We start from the raw sequence: 7,926 nt of genomic DNA on the forward strand, positions 1-7,926 counted from the left end.
TGCATATTACCCATCATACTATTAATACCGCTGCGACATGTCCATGTCGTCAGGTTTCATTTAGTCAAGTAAAATGTTGCATGCCAGTGTAGAGACTCCTGCTGGAAAAACCATTAGAACATTTCTAATGGTCTGCAGTGTTCTCTAATGGTCTGTCGTGGTCTCATATGATCTGTAGTGGCAATGGTTCATAGTGATTTATAATATTGTAAAGGTGTTTTACAACACAATGAGAAAAACACAGTAAGCATTAAGTAAATAAAATCTCACCAAAAGGCATACATGAGACAAAAATTAAATCTAATACTACTATAAACATTTAGTTAATAATTCAATTGAAAATAGTTTTGTTATGTTCTATAAAAAATAAGGCTAACAATTTACAACAGTGAATCCTTATAAAATAAAGATCGAACAAAGAAAATAAATAAAAAACAATATTTTGGTAAGAGTAAGGTTTGAACTGTTATATTCCCCAGATTAAAGTATATAAACAGAATAGTTTGGTGTATTATTGCTTATAAATTAACTCGCCATTTGCTTGATTATTGCAATTACATTTTTAAAATTCAATAAGAAAGTGAACAGTCTCTTGTAAGTTTAGCAAATGCATTTTAAAAAAAAAAACTTTTATAGAGCTCCTTTCATCACAAATGTTATGCAAATAGAAACCTATGACACAAAAGAAAATCAGATTAAACAAAATGAGCAGTGCAGTTCATATTTATTTACACATAGGGACGCAATCAGCATTTTCCTAAGAGGCGGGGGTGGGGCTGGTGGGGCTCAGGTTACCTGCCAAGTTGCAGAGGTCCAGAAAATACACCAGATATTAGGTCAGCAATACATCCAGAAACACATAGAAATAGGAAGCTAATAATACAGAACATCATATTGTAAACTTAGCATAAGCTTTTCAGTTATGCAATCTTGCTAGATGAGAACGGGCAATCACTGTTTACAGTAGCGTAAAAGTAACAGATTGCATACACTACAAGTCACAGTAACTTTACCTATTATCAGTGCTTAATTTATGCCGGGCTTGCCTGGGCACAGCCCCAGAACCTCCGCCCATGCAGTCATATTCCCGGTACCTGTAGATAAAAAATCTCACAAAATGCTTTCTTTTTAAATTCTCAGCACAGTTGTATCAAGTCTGCAAGTTCTTGCATGCGCGACCAAGAGAGACATTCTACTGCTGTAGCCTAGGCTATTACTTTACGATTTCAGCTTGAGTGCTTTTAAGTAAGAGGACACTGGCTGCAACTCCATTGTCGTTTTTTATACACAAATAAGCTTAATTGATTTGAAAAACGTCATGAACGATACAAGCAAAGTCTTACACTACTTGGTTTGATTAAATGAGTAGTACACAAAAAATATGAAAGCTGAACATTAATTTCAACAAACAACAACGACAACTTTTTAATGAAAATAAATATTTTGTAGCCTACTTCAATAGGAACATTAGCCTGCTATATTATATTAAACCAAAACAACAAAAAATGATAACTATCTGGTTCTCTCTTGCCTTTTTCAATTAATATAATGTAATTAATGGAGAAAAAAACATACTAAGATAACAACTACGTAGCCTAAGTTTAATTAATCGTTTTTGTAATCTACCAGCGACTTCTGTTGCATACACATTGCTGATATGTTGGGGTGCGTATTTTATTATTATTATTTTTTTTAATCAATGTCGTCCTTCTGGAGTCCTCTGAATGACTTTTAATTTGTTTGTTTTTTAAACCATTTAAATGCAAAACAATGACAAAATATACTACTTTGTATATGATGTAGAGTACTTAAATGTAAACACTAGTACGTACAATACTCTTGCAAATAAACGTGTTATGATTTTGAATGTGAGGTTATTAAGGTTCTTAGTCAGTCAGGTAATGTACAACGGGATACTTTTCAGTTATTTTTTTCTGCTTGTTTTTATTGTTCACACTGATGTTAGGACAAAACTCTTTTATCACAATTGATTCCCTTTCAATTCGAAGACGACCACCAATGACATTATGTATGGGATATGCCTTCCCATTCGGTAGGTATCGCTGAGCTCTCTATACCAGAGCTGCCGATAGGCTCCTTCCTGGGATGATGTACTCGGTCCCGCCGACAGAGGGAATAAAACTGTCAGTACTGTACGGTAAGACCGCTGTGTTGAGCTGAGCGTAATGATAGACGAGAGCGCCTCGAGTCGAATGGAGTCGATTGTATTTCTCTTGCATTCTTGCTGAAAGCTGGCTCGTGCGCTTTCCTGGAATCAACGACTTTGAAAAGACCAAGCCTTTTGCCTTTCTGTTTTTCAGCGGCCTCCTCGCTTCTGTGGTAGGCTGCTCTTTGTTATCTGTCTGTCGTGTGTGTGTGGCTGCCTGTGCAGTCACCTGCAAGTGGTTGTCTATTTCTTTCTGAGAGTACACAGAGTTCTACAGCGCTAGTGCACGAACACAAGGTGCTGCATGGTACTCAGTGCACACAGCGCTCAGTAAGCACGGTGCACATGGTGCACACGGTGCTTGGCCACTGCCAAAGAACTAGCGCAAGAGCACATGGTGCTGTACTGTACTCAGTGTATGTAGTGCCACGATACTCGGTGCGCACAGAGCTCAGTACGCACACTGCACGCAGTGCACAGTGCTTGGTGCCACTGCTACACTAATGCACGGGCATATACAGTGCTGCACGGTACGCAGTGCATGAGGTGCCCAAGGTGCATGGTGCGCACAGTGTTCAGAACCCCCTGCTACAGCGCTAGTGGTGAGCACACCGCGTTCGCACTTTTAATCAGTGCTTGACCACATTGCAAGTGGTGTTCAGTGCACAGCCCATGCACAACACAAGGCCCATGTCAGGCAAGTCGGGGTTCCACCCCTGCACGGCCTGCAATACGAATATCCTGCAAGAGGATAAACATACCCTCTGTGCGCAATGTTTGGGTGTCCAACATGCCACCTTGGCCCTCGAGTGGGACGTGGCCTGCAGCAACTGTGAGGCTTATCATCCCCAGGTGAAGGAAGCTAGGTTGGAGAGAGCCACGAAAGGGAACTCTGTGTCCTCTTTGGCCACACCGTTGGTGGCTCTTGGAGCCCCAGAGCCCCTCCTCCATGACCTGTCCCAGGATCCCCGATGCACAGGCCTCCCGTAGTCGTTCCCCATCTCCGCAGGCGACAAGAGTGAAGCGTTCCAGGCAGGCGAGGGACATTATGGACCTCAAAGCCCAGTTGGCCCAGGTCCTGGAGCTTTTGCCCAAACAGGCGCCTGCGGCCACAATTGCCATACCCCCTCTCCCCCAGGGGAGTTCAGTGTGGATGGGAAGAGGCATCCCAGCTAGTGCAAGAGGACACTCTTTCCATAGCGGCCTCTGGCGAGGGGGCCTCCTTCTCCTCTGACATGCAGGTAGGCGAAACCCCTGCTGAGGAAGAACCTGGCTTCAAGGTAGCCTCGGAAGCCAGTGCTCCCCCGTTGTCTAGCTCGGTTTTGGCACTTATGGGACGCGCTGCAGCCTTCCTGCAGGTCCCCTGGATGCCAGCAGCAGAACCATGCCGGTCCATGTTCCAGACGCAGGTGATGGCTCCTCACCCTTAAAAGTTCCCGGTCTTCCCAGATTTCATGGAGGAGGTACGCTCCTCCTGGGATCGTCCGGCCTCAGGTCCTAGCGTGCTAAAGCAGGCTGCACCGCTTGCCTCTCTAGAAGGCGCGGAAAAGCTTGGCCTAGCGAGGTTCCCCCCGGTAGACTCCACCATCGCAGCCCTGGTTAAGGCCCCTGTCAGTGGGTGGGTTGGCTAGAGACCCGACGTGCCCGAACCCTCAATACAGGGTGACGGAAACGCATCTCAAGCGGGCTTATGCAGCAGAAGTGCAGGCAACTCGCCTGTCAAACACAAGTGTGCTCACGGCTTATTTGGACTGGGTATTGCGCGAGACCCTGCTCTCTGAGCCGGTGGCCACGGAGCTACATCTCCTGTCCAGCAAGCTGCTACAGATCTCCGGTCTCCAACAGCAAGCTCTTGGCTGGAGCCTGGCTAGCTTGATTGTGGCTCGTAGACAGCTGTGGATGCAGATAAGGCTGCACTGCTAGATGCACCTATATCCCCACGACATACCTTTGGGCCAGCCATGGAGGAGATCTTACAGAGATCCCACTGGGAACGTGAGTCGTCCCGGCAGGTGGCTGCGTTGCTCCCTCCCCGCGCTTCCGTGTGGGGCAGGTAGAACCGCTGGCGAGCTCCTCAAATGCGGACTGTCACCAGAACAGTTCCAGTACCCACAGCTCCGCTGGGTGACCTGAGGCATCGCCTAAAAGGCACACCAGCCGCAAACAACTGGGCCCACCTGGCAGGCAGAGGGAACGCATGTCATGGCCAGCCCACATACCAGCATCACAGGAGGCGTTTCCAGGGCCAGCGCCCTAAACAGCCAACCCAAACTGCCCCGCCTCAGCCTCAGCAGCCCGAGCAGGGCCCCTAAAGGCTGGCGGCCTCAGACCCTCCTTTTCGGCAAAACAGCTACAGTACTGGCGGTCTTGCACCCCAGGCGCCTGGGTGCTCGCCACCATGCAAAACGGTTACGCGCTTCAGTTCCGCTTGGGACCTCCTCCCTTTCGAGGTATCATGAAAACTTTGGGACAGACCCTCTCCAGGCCTCGGTACCAACTCTGCTATTTTCCCCAAGGTGATCACAGCCGTTCACATTAATCAGTCTGTGGAACTAGAGACTTTCCATCCACCTCCGGTTGCTTCATATATATTTATATATAAATTGCATGCACCTCCGGTTGCTGCATGCAATTTATATATATATATATATATATATATATATATATATATATATATTTGAATGCCCCGGTAGCTAAATGCTTAGTTACGGCTCTGAACAAAACCAAAACCCATGGCCAGTATACAATATTTTTCTGTATGCATTCTTTTCTGTTGAGCACTACTGACACTGTTGAAACGGTGAGTCTTTCGTCGCCTGCTGATACATTAGTCCAATCAATGCGTCTGAACCTGGTGTGTAATCCCAAGGTAACTGCTCACTGTTAACACGTTTTATATATATATATATATATATATAATTGCATGCCCCGATAGCTACGATATGGAGTCTTTCCATCCAGCTCCGGTTGATTCACCTCCGATTGCTTCAACCGGAGGTGCATGCAATTTATATATATATATATATATATATATATATATATATATATATATATATATATATATATATATATATATATATTGTAAAAGACTTCACCTTCTCGGGTTCGTTGCCCCTTTAAGAATTGACCCAGACACAGTAATAGCGTTCAGCGCTTCCGCGCACTTTTAATAAAACAAACAAAAACACAAAACAAACACCTAGCTCTTATACGAGCACTAACTAAACATACAGGAACGCCCTTCCTAACACGGGACGGATACCCCGTTTACCCTTTAGCAACCAAAACACACGCTTTACAAAGCTAAACACAGCACAGGACTTACATTGGGACTGCTAGGACACAGAGTACTCCTTTCCATGTCCTTCTCCTCAGCAGCCCTGAGCAGACTGACTGCTCTCCTTTTAAACTGCCCAATAACGCTCAGGTGCGGACAATCATTAACAACAAGTGCATTTGCACATCTTTTCTCTCTCTTGCAGGGAGGTTTTAACCCCCTCCCTGCTGTCTCACTCCACCTGCTTCCTCACAATATATATATATATATATATATATATATATATATATATATATATATATATATATATATATATATATATATATATTTGCATGCCCCGGTAGCTAAATGCTTAGTTACGGCTCCGGGCAAAACCAAAACCCATGGCCAGTATACAATATTTTTCTGTATGCATTCTTTTCTGTTGAGCACTACTGACACCGTTGAAACGGTGAGTCTTCGGTCGCCTGCTGATACATTAGTCCAATCAATGCGTCTGAACCTGGTGTGTAATGCCAAGGTAACTGCTCACTGTTAACACGTTTATATATATATATATATATATATATATATATATATATATATATATATATATATATATATATATATATATATACATACATAATTGAATGCCCCGATAGCTACGATATGGAGTCTTTCATTCCAGCTCCGGTTGCTTCACCTCTGGTTGCTTCAACCGGAGGTGCATGCAATTTATATATATATTTGCATGCCCCGGTAGCTAAATGCTTCGTTACGGCTCTGGGCAAAACCAAAACCCATGGCCAGTATACAATATTTTTCTGTATGAATTCTTTTCTGTTGAGCACTACTGACACCGTTGAAACGGCGAGTCGTCGGTCGCCTGCTGATACATTAGTCCAATCAATGCGTCTGAACCTGGTGTGTAATCCCAAGGTAACTGCTCACTGTTAACAGGTTTTAAGACGTTAAAGGCCATGGCCAGTATAAGTAATACAGTGTCCCCTTCAGACATGTTAAAGGAGAGATTTGGAAATAAAATTCAAAACTATGCGCGAGTAAATACCACCCTAACTCCTAACATCCAAAAAAAAAAGAAAAAAGAAAAAAAAAGACTAATATATATATATATATATATATATATATATATATATATATATATATATATATATATATATATATATATATATATATATATATATATATAATTGCATTGCCTTGTAGCTACGATATTGAGTCTTGCATGCCCCGATAGCTACGATAGGGAGTCTTTCCATCCAGCTCCGGTTGCTTCAACTGGAGGTGAATGCAATTTATATATATATATATATATATATATATATATATATATATATATATATATATATATATATATATATATATTTGCATGCCCCGGTAGCTAAATGCTTAGTTACGGCTCTGGACAAAACCAAAACCTTTGGCCAGTATACAATATTTTTCTGTATGAATTATTTTCTGTTGAGCACTACTGACACCGTTGAAACGGCGAGTCTTCGGTCGCCTGCTGATACATTAGTCCAATCAATGCGTCTGAACCTGGTGTGTAATCAAAAGGTAACTGCTCACTGTTAACACGTTTTATATATATATAATTGCATGCCCCGATAGCTACGATATGGAGTCTTTCCATCCAGCTCCGGTAAGCATTTAGCTACCGGGGCATGCAAATATATATATATATATCGCCTGCTGATACATTAGTCCAATCAATGCGTCTGAACCTGGTGTGTAATCCCAAGGTAACTGCTCACTGTTAACACGTTTTATATATATATATATAATTGCATGCCCCGATAGCTACGATATGGAGTCTTTCCATCCAGCTCCGGTAAGCATTTAGCTACCGGGGCATACATATATTTTTATATATTTGCATGACCCGGTAGATAAATGCTTCGTTACGGCTCCGGGCAAAACCAAAACCCATGGCCAGTATACAATATTTTTCTGTATGCATTCTTTTCTGTTGAGCACTACTGACACCGTTGAAACGGTGAGTCTTACGTCGCCTGCTGATACATTAGTCCAATCAATGCGTCTGAACCTTGTGTGTAATCCCAAGGTAACTGCTCACTGTTAACACGTTTTAAGACGTTAAAGGCCATGGCCAGTATAAGTAATACAGTGTCCCCTTCAGACATGTTAAAGGAGAGATTCGGAAATAAAATTCAAAACTATGCGCGAGTAAATACCACCCTAACTCCTAACATCCAAAAAAAAAAAGAAAAAAGAAAAAAAAGACTAATATATATATATATATATATATATATATATATATATATATATATATATATATATATATAATTGCATTGCCTTGTAGCTATGATATGGAATCTTGCATGCCCCGATAGCTACGATAGGGAGTCTTTCCATCCAGCTCCGGTTGCTTCAACCGGAGGTGAATGCAATTTATATATATATATTTGCATGCCCCGGTAGCTAAATGCTTAGTTACGGCTCTGGACAAAACCAAAACCTT

The sequence above is a fragment of the Acipenser ruthenus genome, chromosome 1, assembly GCF_902713425.1.
Source record: "Acipenser ruthenus chromosome 1, fAciRut3.2 maternal haplotype, whole genome shotgun sequence".
NCBI lineage: Eukaryota > Metazoa > Chordata > Actinopteri > Acipenseriformes > Acipenseridae > Acipenser > Acipenser ruthenus.